Source organism: Solanum stenotomum, chromosome 1, assembly GCF_019186545.1.
Source record: "Solanum stenotomum isolate F172 chromosome 1, ASM1918654v1, whole genome shotgun sequence".
Classification (NCBI taxonomy): domain Eukaryota; kingdom Viridiplantae; phylum Streptophyta; class Magnoliopsida; order Solanales; family Solanaceae; genus Solanum; species Solanum stenotomum.
Window position 1 is genome coordinate 69,399,104 of NC_064282.1, and position 14,916 is coordinate 69,414,019.

Below are 14,916 nucleotides of genomic sequence, written 5' to 3' on the forward strand. Positions count from 1 at the left end.
AAAAAAAAAGGGAAGAAGATGATCAGAGAAAGAAAGGAAAGGAGAAGTGTGAATATGGTGACGGCAGATCTGATTAAAAAACAAGGTGGCGTGGAGAAGAAGAATGATTGTAGCTCGAGAAAGAAGGGGAATGAACTTTAATGGTGGGACACCGGTGATTGCGGTGGTGAGAAGGTGGTTGCGATGGTGGTTGCGATGGTGGTTGAGTCAAAGAAGAAGAAGAAGAGATGCTAATTTTATTTTATTTTTAAAAAGAGAAATTTTTTAACGTTAAAATATTGGAGAAAAAACAATTCACGCGCCCCATTTGTGTGACTCACAAACGATTTGCCATGTAGGCAAAAAATGCTTAGACGGTTCAAATCTGGGGTGGTAGAGGTGTTCAATAGGTACTAGGTGTAGTTGAGGTGTCTAAATGAATAATAAGGACAACTTTAAGGGGCCGCAGATGACTTTGGCCTTGTTTTTTTAATTAATTTCTTCAGGTACAATAAGTTGAGGTATTATTCATAGGGGTTGATTGTTGTGGTGAATGGATCGAGAAGAGAAATTGATATATTTGGCATTGGAAGGATGATATGAAACAATCGGTAGGGGTGACTGTTGAAAGAAATATTTTGTATGATGATTTTGTGAATTTAATCATCCATAGTTGTGGAATAAATTGTCAATCGAAAGATCTTGTCATCAACTACATTCCCAATTTTTTTCATAATGAGAAGGTCTTACCTTTTAAAATAACTGATCAACCTAGTTTACTTGTTTATTTGGAAGGAGAGGTGAGACCCATGTTAATAGCCTATGTGGTTTAAAATTCAATCAAGGAAAATCATTAACCAAAAGAAAATCAACAAGATACGTTAAATGATGAATTTGATGTCGTGGACATGAATAATCACCATGATGAAATTGGAGGAGATGAAGTGTCAGACCTTGGGAGTAACAATCCTCCTACACCTATTATTGGGAACAACAATCCTTCTTCTTCTCAATCATCACGTGTGACTAATGCTCAAGATGATGAAATCGGTTTTTATAAGGGAATGACATTCAAGAACAAGGAAGAAGTAGCAAATTCGTTGAAAATTGCTTNCGGTAGGGATGACTATTGAAAGAAATATTTTGTATGATGATTTTGTGAATTTAATCATCCATAGTTGTGGAATCAATTGTCAATCGAAAGATCGTGTCATCAATTACATTCCCAATTTTTTTCATAATAAGAAGGTTTTACCTTTTAAAATAACTGATCAACCTAGTTTACTTGTTTATTTGGAAGGAGAGGTGAGACCCATGTTAATAGCCTATGTGGTTTAAAATTCAATCAAGGAAAATCATTAACCAAAAGAAAATCAACAAGATACGTTAAATGATGAATTTGATGTCGTGGACATGAATAATCACCATGATGAAATTGGAGGAGATGAAGTGTCAGACCTTGGGAGTAACAATCCTCCTACACCTATTATTGGGAACAACAATCCTGCTTCTTCTCAATCATCACGTGTGAATAATGCTCAAGATGATGAAACCGGTTTTTATAAGGGAATGACATTCAAGAACAAGGAAGAACTAGCAAATTCATTGAAAATTGCTTGCTTAAAAAAAGATTTTAGACTGACAAAGGTGACCAATTCTAGTAATGTGTATTATTTAAATGTTCATATACAGAGGGTAAGTGGTGGTTGAGGGCTGTGAAATTAACAAGTAGCGACAGGTTTGTCATTAGAATCTATGAAAAGTACCATACATGTGGTTCAGAGCATCTCATGAGCCATAATCCACATGCCACAAAAAAATTCATGGGTAAATGCTTTGAAAATAAGTTTCCCAATGGTAAAGACCCATCCACAAGAGACATGTAAAATCAACTCCGCACATAATTGGATTGTAAGGTAAGTTATTGGAAGATTTATAAGGGCATGGAGCATGCTAAGTCTTCTGTTAGGGGACACATGACCATGGGTATGCAATGCTTAATGCGTACTGTTATATGCTTGAAATTGCAATCCAGAAAGCAAGACAACATTGTCGCTTGATGAAAATGGGAGGTTTAAGTACTTCTTTGTATCATATACTGCTTGGATGATTGGTTTTTAACAAATAAGAAAAGTAATAGTCGTTGATGGGACATTCCTGAGGAGCAAGTATGAATGAGTTTTGCTATCGGTGGTGGCACAATGTAACATCCCAACTTTTTAAAACGTTTAAATTAACTCATATCTTTGTGGAAAGACAAGGAGGGTGGGTAATAAATTGAGAATGATGTGGTATTCCATATTTTAAGTCTTCAAGGATTGTTTCTCAAATTTTGAAGTTAGGTAGGTGGCAAAATAAAAGTTGACGAAAGTTATCTTAAGTTCCTTTTTAAAGATTTCTCTGAAATTTGGGTCAAATGTCTTGGATGTTTTATCCCAATTTATAAAGAGTTAGAAGTCCTATCACCCATTAAATCGAAGGGCTATGAGTCTAGTTTGTAACACACCAAACTCTGTATCCAACCGACATCAGAGTAAAAAGTTATGAGGGTTTTACTACGGACTACCGGGGCAGAATTCGGGTCGGATAAAAAATGTGGTAAGTCGGCTTACTTAACGTTTTAAGCCATGAAAACATTTATTTTCACTTTCAAACAGGAGAGAAAGCTTAAGAGAGGGTTCTTATGGAGTTATTGCATGATGAAAGTTAGTTTTTGACGATTTCTACCATTAAACGTTACCCCCCGTGCCTAGAAACGTGATCTCTACATGTAACAATCATTTTTCCCTTCTATTAGCTGCGTTTGGAGCTGGTTTTTGAAGATATAAAATTGTAGTTGGGCTTGGCTTTTGGGTCGAGTTTCGGGTCGAGGTTGGGTCCTGGATCGGATGTCAGGATCATATTTTGAATCGAATGTTAGGTTTCAAGTTGGGGGTCAGGATTGGATCTCGGGGTTTGATATTAGGGTCAGGTCTCGGGTCATTTGTTGGGGACGGGGTCAGGGTCATGTTCAATTCTCGGGTTGGGTGTTCGGGTCTGATTTTATTTCAAAATTTAGATCTTATGTCAGATGTTGGGCTTGGGTGTCGGGCTTGGGTCTTGGGTCGAGGTCAAGTCTTAGGTTGAGATCGATTTTCGATTCATGTGTCGGGATTATATTCCAATTCGAATGTCGGGTCTCAAGCGGGGATTAGGTCCTGAGTTTGTATCCTTAATTGGGTCTTGGTCAAGGTCAGGTTTCAGTTCAAATGTCGGGTCCCATGTCGATAGTAGGGGAGAAGTTCCGGATCGAGTTTTGGGGTCAAGTATCGAATCAATTATTGAGGCTAATTTTCAGGTCAGAAACTATTTTCCTAAAAAAGTATTTTTTACTCTCTAGCCAAAATAAAAGATATTTTCTAAAAAAAAATGTTTTTCATTCACCAATCATACACTAGAAAATGTTTTTCACGCATCAACCAAACATGAAAAAATAAGTTAGAAACCAACTTATTTTTCAAGAAAAGATTTTTATGGAAAACATTTTCCTTTCATACCAAACACAGCCTAAATTCATCTTTTGTTGTAGTGTGAATAGCCATGTTATTTCATTAAAAAAATGCAACCATTGACTTTGAATGCCAATGGGAATGGATATTAATTGGCCAATATAATTAGTCGTCTCCACGTACTACTAATTAATATGATAAACCCAGAATTATTCGTTACATAATACAAGCATCGACTTTTTGGTAGGATTTAGATCCATTCCTTTGGTTAAACCATAATTATTCGTCCACCAATATATCCTCCTTTTTTTGTTAACTTTCTCCTACTGCAAACCTTTATCAGGTATATATTTTTCAATACACATTTTTTTAATCTCACTTTGATGGAATCTTGTTTAAAATGCAAAAGAATATCAATCGACTACTCTTCTAGGATTGAATCAGAACTTGGATATACACAAAGGCAAAATAATATCAATCGACTACTCTTCACGCTTGCAAATTGTAAGATATATTAACTTTCTATTTCTTTCGAAAATCTCTAACTGCTGAATTAGTCCATTCTTGTACCTTGATGACAACTATTACTAATTGTTTTTATTTCTTCTCCAATTTTAGTACCTATAAATATGTCAAACTAATTTTATTTTTTTTGGCTGGTCAATATTTACTTCTTATTGCTTGGATGATGATTTAATTTTATCTTAAAGTAAAGATCATTAATGTAATGCATATTATCACTTCATTAAACCAGTATTGAAGCAAAAACAGTTACCAGAAAAAATATGTATAGTTTTGTTGCACCAAAAAAGAATATAATAGATAGTCATTTAAACTTGGCCCCAACTGCCAGTTTGCCACTTAAACTTAACACTACCTGTTTGGGTAGGGCGGGTGGAAGTCTTCGCGGGTTTGCCCCACAACCGCCTCACACCACCCCATTGCCAACCGGAGAAATAATCTTTAGTGACAATTAATTAATGATAATAGTTTAATTGTCACTAAATATGGTTTTTTAGAGGCAAGTTACTAGTGACAATTACATTTAGCAGTCTTTGTAAGCTTGTAATGGCTTTTTATTATAATCTATTAATAACCTGTGTTTTAAAACCAGAATTACTGATTTCAATAAACTTTGCAGAAACACGAAGTAATCAAAGTTTAATAAACCAGTAAGAATAGATGAACAGAAATTAATTGACAAATCTAAAATCTGTAAAAAATGTACCACAATCTGGAAAAACAGAATCATAAAAAAGATCAAGCCCACTGAATGCACAGTGTCCCCTTAAGAAAATTATTCCCCTCTAGTATCCGAGGTTTGATTTGGAATATGTCCTCCCAGGATAGAATGATCTCAATCACCAGTGTATTGATACTCAAAACTCTAGTGTCAGTGAACCACTCAACAGCAGTAAAATACACGAAGAAAATTTATGCAGAAGAAGAAGAAGAAATTAGAAAATTCGTAAGGAATAAGTCTGAGGAATCAATGTATTTATAGGCAAGAGGAACTGGTTCCGAAAGGTTGCAATCCTTTCAGAATCCACACGACCATTCATGAAAGTTTGCAACCTTTCAAACGGTCATGGTTGTTTCTGAAAGTTGCAACCTTTCACAGTCACTTCCAACGGCGGGAAATTTAAATAAAACGGGTTGTGCGCGGATCCGAGTAGGGTCGAGTCGGGTCGGGTCAATTAACTAATTAATTAAATTGGTTAATTATCTAATTAAAACGTTGGCCATTTAATTTAATTAAATAATTAATAACTAAAATAATTAAAACAAACTTTGTCCAAAAAATAATCTCTCGATCATTTTTCCAAATTCGAAGCCGAAGCCGAAGTCAAGCGAGCGACGACGGCGCGAGGGGGGTCCCTCTTTCCAACCCTTTTAACAATTAATAGGAGTGTTTATATATTTAAACTCTCCTATTTTTCTTTCCACCACCGATGATGGACAAATGTCTTTTCAATAAAGCATAAAAGTTCTTTTCAAGTTCCCAACTTTTTCAAGTTCCTCTTTCATCTTCCCTCCATTTCCCATTAACTCTTACTACATACCCAACATAATCATCTCTTTTGCTCCTTTTTTTAAGATTGACGCAGAAATTGAAGGTTACAAAACTCTTAATAATTGTAAGTCAAGTTCTTCATGAATCTTTACAACAATTACTTTACGTTGATAACAATTAGTACTATTAAATGTTTTCGTCGAGAAAAGTATTTTTGTCCTTCCATTTCATAACTATTTGCAACCTGAAAATCGACATGTTCTCATTTGTTTTTTTTCCTTCTCTTTTTCTGTAACAAAACTAACAATTATTTATGTTTATCACTAGATGAATTTAATCCGTTTATACCACTCATAACTTATTGAATACCGTAAAGATACACCTGGACCTAAGTCAACCTCAAGAGCTAGATTTGAGGTTGAGTTAGGCTCAGGTATCATATCTTTACATAGAGTAAGTTCATAAAAAACAGTATGAAGCAAACAAAATACAATAACAACTACTCTTTAGTCTAAATCCATGTAGGATCACCTATATGAATCTTCATTAGCTATTTTTCTCCATTTATACTCATAAATATGAAGAAAAAAATGGAAATTTTTATTTATTAATCTCTCCTTTTAAGCTTGCCTTTTCTTTTCTAATATTTTGAATAATGAATAGGATTTTTCTACTTTATCTTAGGAAGATGGCTCAAAATGACATTGACAATGTGTTAGATCAACTAAGAAGGATCAAGAGTGGCGGTGATCTGCATGTTGACAAGATTGATGAAATTGAGAGACTTCAAATGCATATAGGAATTTTTAGAACCTTTAGCAAGTACAATCACGTTCTTTTGCCTAAATCTGTTGTCAAAATCACAAAGAAGGCCAAATTGATTGTGGAAATGCTTCACTCAGTTTTTGATGGAATTCCAGATAAATGCAATACTAACCTTAATCTGGAAAGACTGGAATCACAGTTGCTGGAATTCACTGAAGGTAATACCATTTTAAGGTACAATTATGAGTTGAATGATTCAGATCTACTTGAATATATGGATTGCATTGACAAAAACCTAAATGATGTTTGGATGTGCCTTGACAAGAACCTAAATGATGTAATACAAATGTGCCTGAAATTGGGTACGACTGATCATTCTTCAACGAATGAACAATTCCTTCAGTATAATCAATTTTTAGAGCAAGTGAAAATCATTCAAAAGAAGATGAAAATTTTGAGAGACTTATATGCCACAGAAATAAATGGTTATGTTGACTATGATAAGTTGGAAGGTTTGGCGACGCGATTTCAGTTCATGGCTGACAATGTAGGACAGTTTTGTCTTGCTCTTTCTTATAAATTAGATGAGGATGAAGATGATACAAATGATATCGAGAGTAAGTCTCCTTATCTACTATCCCTGGTTGTGCTAGTGGAGCTGGAAATGAAAAAGATTTTTCTTGATGAACTGAAGGATTCAAACTTTACTCAGTCAAGAACTTTCGTGGATGAGAAATTACCAATAAGATTTTCATATCATCTCTACAGTCTGCTGATGTATCTCAGAAACAAAAAGCTGGAGAACTTTCCTAATAATGTCTATGCTCAAAATATTGATGTGGCAATAGAGTTCTTGTTGATTTTCCTTGATGTTGATGTGTCAAATCATGTTATTAATGGTAACTGGTTGAATGAGGTTATGGAACAGGTTGGATCTATAGTGGGTGATATTCTATACGCAATTCAAAAGCTTCTTCCTAGCTCTATACGCAAAGATGACACTAGCAAACTAAGTCTTGGCTCGATACATATATTGGAGAAAACTAAAGATCTGAAGGCACAAGTAGAGACGTACTACAAATCCTTAAAATTTCTGCATCGCAGTTCCCTACCTTTGGTGGATTCAGCTTTTTGGATTCTCTTTTAATGAAACTGAATGAGATGTCGAAATCTAAATCTGGTTTAGATTTCTTGATGAAACCACTTTTAGGTAATTTGGAGAAAGAGCTGTCATCTCTTACATTCATTTTAGAAAAGGAGCTGTCATCCATTTTCAGAGATGTCGCAAAGGTGCACCATGAACATAAAATTCTCAAAGATTGTCAGAGGCGTACTATCAATTTGGCATATGAAGCTGAGGTTGCCATTGACTCTATCCTTTCTCAGTATGATGTCTTTTGGCATATTTTTTGCTCACTTCCTACAATCATAAAAGAGATCAAGAAAATTAATGTGGAGGTGACTGAGATGTGGTCAACGGACGTTGCTCTTAAGCCTAACGATGTGGTAGACCCATCTAAACATCTGCCATCTCGACATAGCAATCAAGTGACTGATGAGGAGATAGTGGGTTTTGAGATAGCAACAGAAAAACTAATTCAATATCTGACTCGAGGAACAAGTGAGCTAGATGTCATCCCTATTGTTGGGATGGGGGACAAGGTAAAACAACTTGTGCTAGAAAGTTGTATAATAATGACATCATTGTTTCTCGGTTCGATGTTCGGGCATGGTGCATCGTTTCACAAGAATATAATCGAAGAGAGATATTACAAGAGATTTTCAGTCAAGTTACGGGTTACAAGGACGAGGGAGATGAGGATGATGTTCTTGCTGACATGCTGAAGAAAACATTAATGGGAAAGAGATATCTCATTGTCTTGGATGATATGTGGGATGGTATGGCATGGGATATCGACTTAAGGCTTTCTTTTCCAGATGATAAAAAAGGAAGCAGAATATTAATAACAACCCGACTTAAGAAAGTGGGTAAGCAAGTCAAGTGCCATACTGATCCTTACTCTCTTCCATTCCTCACAATAGAAGAGAGTTGCCAATTGTTGCAGAGAAAAGTATTTCAGCAGGAAGGTTGCCCACCTGAACTACAAGATGTGAGTCTAGTAGTTGCAAAAAAATGCAAAGGATTGCCTCTTGTTGTTGTGTTGGTTGCTGGAATAATCAAAAAAGGGAAAATGGAAGAATCTTGGTGGCATGAGGTGAAAGATGCTTTATTTGACTATCTTAATCATGAGTCTGATGAATATAGTCGGGCGACTATGCAGTTGAGTTTTGATAACTTACCAGATTGTATACAGCCTTGTCTTCTTTATATGGGGATGTTTCCAGAGGATGCAACAATTCCAGTGTCTAAGTTGATAAGTGTCTGGATTGCCGAAGGATTCGTACAGAACATTGAATCTGCAGAAGATTACTTAATGGATCTCATTAGTAGTAATGTGGTAATGGTTTCAAGGAGAAGATATAATGGAAAAGTCAAATATTGTCAAGTTCATGATGTAGTGCTTCACTTCTGCTTGGAGAAGAGTAGAGAGGAAAAGTTTCTGATAGCAGTGAAGGGGCAATCTAACCAGTTTCAACCTTTGGATTGGGAAGGAAGTCGAGTGAGCTTCTCTTTCAGTGAATATATTTCCAAGTTTGCTTCTCTGGGCTTCAAAACACAGAAGCCTTTCCACCAACACTTGAGGTCACTGATAACGACCAATCAAGGAAAATCTATTAACGGGATTCCCTTCCATCGGATTAGTGAATTGAGACGTCTTAAGGTCTTGGATTTGAGTTCTCATAATATGGATCGTTTGTCGTCAGCTACTTTCAAACCACTAAATCACCTAAAGTACCTTGCAGTTTGGGTAAATAAATATGATTTTTATCCGGAATCACATCTGCCCCATATAGAAACTTTAATTGTAAAGAATAATTTTAATACAGTACTGTTACCAGCGTCTATTTGGGAAATGGAAAAATTAAGGCATGTTGAGATTGCTGAAGCTGTTTTTGGTAAGCAGGGGATATTTGAAGAATCCTCTAAATTGGAAAATTTGAGGATATTAAGGAATGTTAGATTCCGAATTGATGAAGCTGATAGGGTGGATGTGTTATTAAGGAGGTGTCCTAATCTTCAACAACTTCACATCGGCTTTTGGGGCAATGATGATTCTGCAAAGCCTTTTTGTCTCACATTGGAGAATCTTACCCAGCTTCAAATACTTCGTCTTTCCTTTCATTGGTCCCACATTGTATCCGGGTTACAGTTGCCTTCAAATTTGAAGAAGTTGGTACTATTCAGGACCGACATAAAAAGTGTGATTTCCTTCATTGCGGGACTACCAAGCCTGGAGTATCTCCAATTAAAAGATCGGTATCTTATAGAAAATGTACCGCATTTTTCTCAATCAGAAGAGTGGTGCATTGGAGATATCATGTTCCATAAACTTAAGTTCTTGAAATTGGTGAACTTACGTATTCACAGTGGGATGCCTCGGAGGAATCATTTCCCCTTCTTGAAACACTTGTTATAAAAGATTGTTACAATCTCGAGGAGATCCCCCTTAGCTTTGCAGATATTCCAACACTGAAACAGATTAAGTTGATTTGGTGCAAGAATGAATCTCTGAAGGCTTCAGCTGTGAGAATTAAGGAAGAAGTCGAAGAGAATGAAGGAAACGACCGTATAGATCTTATCTCTATCTAAGTAAGTAGAGAAAACTCCATGTTCCTTTTTTTTTTCTATTCAATGCTTGATTTTCCTTTACTGCTCTCAAACTAAAAAGATTTGGTTGAATTTGACAACTGCAGAAAAAGCACATACAGTCTATTCTGCGGCTAGCCGAAACACCCATGTATCCTCTTATATTGTAACACTACAACCAATTGCTAAGTATTTGTGTAAGATTTCTTGTTGTTCTGTAACACTCTCAAAATTATTGTTTTGTATTTTTTCTTTAATTTGTGATTGTTTTTCCCAGTTAAATTTCTATAATCCCTTCATCTTACACCTTATATGCAGCACTACTTGCAAAATTCAATTAATGATATATGTACACATGTTATTTTCGGTTGAATACAACAATCATCATTCAATAATTTTAGAAATTTAGCAGCAGAGAGTACTAAGGTGAATTCAGCCTTCCGCGTTAGAATTCACATAGTTTATGAATTTAACTTCTTCAGCTTACGTTTGATAAATTTAACTTCTTCAGCTTACATAGAAGTATCTAGATCCGATATAGAAAGACCTCCGTCTTGCAGAACTGGTGCAACATGTCGTGAAGACAGCATGTTTTTACTTGACCATCAGCTCTTTTCTGCACTACTCTGCTATTTCCTTGGGGCTTCCGTTTTAAGTTGGAGTTTATGAATCCCTCGTAAATCCATAAGCGAATCAACTTCCAAGCAGGGATTTCAAAGGCGCCATAATATGGGAAACACGCCTTCCATCTCTTCGGATAGATGACCATAACTCATTTCCACAAATTTCAAGCAGTTTTTCGGGTCATCTTTAGTTATTTATAAGGCATTTTCCACAACTTGAAACTTCTCAGAAATTCCTATTGGGGAAATTTGATGATTTTCATAATTTGTGGGTTTTTTATTCCTATGAGGAAAAAAAACTCAGAATTACATGTCCAATCAAAACTTCAACTTTATATCAATATAATTTGATATCTCCTATTCAAAGGAGCCCTAAATTTGCAATTTTTTTATTTTTTTTATCATACTTATTTTATCATTCAAATCTTTCATGGCGAAAGATCAGCAGAATGGATCGAGTTCTATACATTACATGGATAGTTAGGTTGAACAAAACGCTTATTGTTTAATGGTTGTCGAACTATTACAAAAAAATAGTTGAATAAGGTCAGTTTTTGTATTAATTTATTATTATTTTTGTATTTGTGAAGTCATTGTTTCTTTTTTTGGTCATTTCACTCGAAAAGTTATTCAAGTTAAAAGATAATACATCCGACCACTTTTTAATAACGTGATATCTAGTTTTCTAAGCCAAAAAATTGAAAAACACATTTAACTCGATCCATTTTAACAAAAATGTTTGATCAATAACTCAACCGTAAAATCCCTTTATATGCTAGTAAATGTCAAAAAGATAACATAATTTAAGTATGAAATTAGCAAATCGGATATAATTTAGAGGGATTTTAGTATATTTTCCTGAACAAAAAGAAAAGTAATATAGTTGTATTATTGAGCCACTTTACAAATACCATCTAGAACAACTTGCTACTACAATTCATTTCAAAACTTTTCCTAATTTTACCTGTTAGTTGATCTTGGAAATATATCTTTATTGGAATTTGGATCGGAGAATTATTACTCACTTTTTAACCCCATAATGTTTGTTTTTCACTTGATAAAACCTTCTTTCAATAATAATTATTATCTCGTTTGCTCCTTTTTATAATGGCATAATACATAAATATGTCATTTAACTTGGCCTCATTAGTCATTTCTCATTTATGCACCTTCCAATTTTGGGTGTGCACATGCAAACACTTAAACTTGTATAAAGTTAGAATAGACACATGTGTCTTATGTGGCATCTTACGTGACAATTTGTGTCCTACGTGGTGTCTATGTGTATTATGTCACATATGACTCATGTGTCTACTTGTTCAACTTTATATAAGTTTAAGTATCTACTTGTGCACACCTAAAATTAGAGGGTATAAATGTGAAATGAGGTCAAGTTCAATGACACATTTATGATTGGATCAAAAAATTGAAGATACTAAACAAGTGTAAGAGAAGACAAAATTACAAGTTTGTTTCACTTGTTAACTATTTGTAAGTCATCTTCTTCATGAATTACTTTTTCCCACAAATAGAGAGTTGATTTCTCAAATGGTCCACTTGACTAATACTCCCTTTGTCCCATTTTATATGAGGTACTTTTACTCGGTACGGAATTTAAGAAAGAAAGGAAGATTTTTAAAACTTGTGGTCCAATATAAATAATAGAAATTTATGTGACTGTAAATCATTTTATTAAGGGTAAAATAGATATTTTATAGTTAAATTGTTATTTAATATATAAATGTGTCATTCTTTTTGGGACTGACTAAAAATGAAAGTAATAAGTCACATAAATTGAGACAAAGAGAGTAATTATTAGTATATTAGAAAGCCACTTTTTGTTTAAAAATATTGGAATAAAAAAGAAATGTGATTTTATGAGATAATAACTAGAGGGACAAACTTGGTGGACACAGTAAGATAAAGGTACTAGCATATTATCATGAACGAGTTTGGCCTAAATAAATTTCATACAGTAATAGAGACCAAATGTGCAATGTACGTTTCCAAAACTACTATACTAAAAATGAGAACCAAAAAAGTTAAAAATAGAATAAAATTATCTTTTACTACTATACTAAAAGTGAGAACCAAAAAATTTAAAAATTGAATAAAATTATCCGATCCTTTGAAAGATAAGTGGCCATTTTTCCATTCAATTAAACACTACTTCTTTACATTTAGGTACTAAAAAGTAAATTTACATTTCTGTTAGTAAAGACCACAATATTTCGTGATGTGGATCTATAATAATAGACCATATGGAAAAAATGGTTTTGTAAACTCACAAAATTTGACCATTAAAAGATAATAGCATGAATGGATCCTTTCTGTAATAGCAGTGGCATGATTGAGCTCAATTATTAGCGGATAGCATAAATGAGTATTTTCATAAAGTTCGATGACATATTTGAGTTTTTTTCCATTATTGTAAACTCAAACACAATTTTAAAGAATTTTATGTAATTTTTTAATAGTTCACACTCATCGTTATGGGATACAAACACAACACACCGCCCAAATATTAGTATATAATAAAATCTAAGTATATATATATAAAGTAGAATGTTAGACATGCTGATGTGGCATGCCTCTAAGGATTGGAAACCTATTTATCCTTTTTTGTGGGTTTTTTTTGGCCATTTTTCAAATTTTAAAATACAAAAAAGTTCACCTAAATATTAAAGATAGTCATATTTATTCATTCTTTATCAAAAGCCATATTTAATTTGTTTTTATCATTAATATTATTATGAATATAGAGAATGTGATATGACACCTCGACTTCTATTCCTTGTTTATTTTTTTCTTTTCTTTTTTTTTAAACATTTTGTTGGTTTTTTCCTTCAAAATATTACTTATAATGCAATTATTTCTTTAGTAACCAAACCAGTAATGATTTCTTCCTCTAAAAGTCACCATCAAAATTTGAATTTATGCTACCCAAAATAAATGACTGGTGGATTATTACTTGATCATAATTTCATTTGCACCCTAATATTACCCATACACATTCCCTCCATTGTAAGTTACATTTCTTTTAAACTCAGTAAATCTCTTAATTCTTTAAAACTCTATTTAACCCCAATGTATTTTTTTATGGATAAAAAATTCTAAATTTCTAACGAAGAGAACTACATGAATGAAATCTTTCTTCACCTTTTTTCATTCTATGTTGTTGGATTAAATCTCAAGTAGTATAAGAAATAGTTGTGCTATCTATTTTTCTATAGTTTATTAATTTTAATTGAAAACGTTGTGTTTATTGTCAGAGGCGTATTCAGGATTTTGAGATGATGGGTGCACTGTTATGAAAAGGTTGATCTATGATATAAATTTGATTGGTTCGACATTTAGCTTTTTACTACTGAAAACCGTTAAAATTTTAAAATTATAGGTCTAAAATTAATTACCAATTACCACTTAAAGAAGTGTTATCTAATGTTAGAAAGAAAAATAAAACAAGATAAATATAAAATTCAAATTTCTAACCTTGCAGAGAGAGGTGCACCCAGTCATAATCACATTATGTGATACTTCACATGTGGGTTCACACATCTATATTTCTTTTAAAAATATAACACTACTATGTATGATCTCGGGATGGGACCATGCATGAACCTGGTGACCCCCTTAGATACGCCTCTGTTTATTGTCTTTGTTTGTTGTTTATAATTTTCATTTTTTATTGATTTTAGGTTAGTTGTTTTTTGCAGATTGACCATCTATTTATTTGCAGATTGGTGGAAATTGCTGCATCAATCATAACATGTTGAGAGGAGTAACTGATGCACCATTCATCACATATTGAGAAGACTAACTTTGTTTCCTCTACTTTCTATTTTTATTTATGACGTGATGATCTTGATAGCTTTATGAATGCTGTAGTCAGGGAGCACTGAACATCATCACTTCATAAGGGTTACTCTTACTTAGATAGGATGGAGGCAGAGAGATGCGTTACATCACTTTTTCTATATTCAATTTTATATGCATTTAACTTATGTCATCTATATATATTTTTATTTTTTTAATTAAAAGAAAGAAAAACCAAGATAATAACTAAAATGTATTATTATTATTTTTGCAGATGAGATGACAGCCTATTTTTGATGATATATTTGGAGATTTTATAAAGCAAGAAATCTATGAGGTTATTTAATTTTCATATTATTAACTTAATAATTCGGGGGCTTGAATGTTTTTTATTTTTAATTTTTAAAGAAGGGAAGGTCTTGACAGAGAATAAAAGAAATTTGGAAGCAAGAATTTGAGAAGTTAACCATTTCAATTTAAACTTCAAGAAGTTGCCCTTCTTAACTTTATGTCAAGCAACAC

At 33.6% G+C, this 14,916-nt stretch overlaps 1 pseudogene; it reads left to right on the top strand.

Moving 5' to 3' along the window:
- The first annotated feature begins 6,169 nt into the window (after positions 1-6,169).
- Positions 6,170-9,958, top strand: LOC125855916 (putative late blight resistance protein homolog R1A-3; annotated as a pseudogene).
- Positions 9,959-14,916: the final 4,958 nt, after the last annotated feature.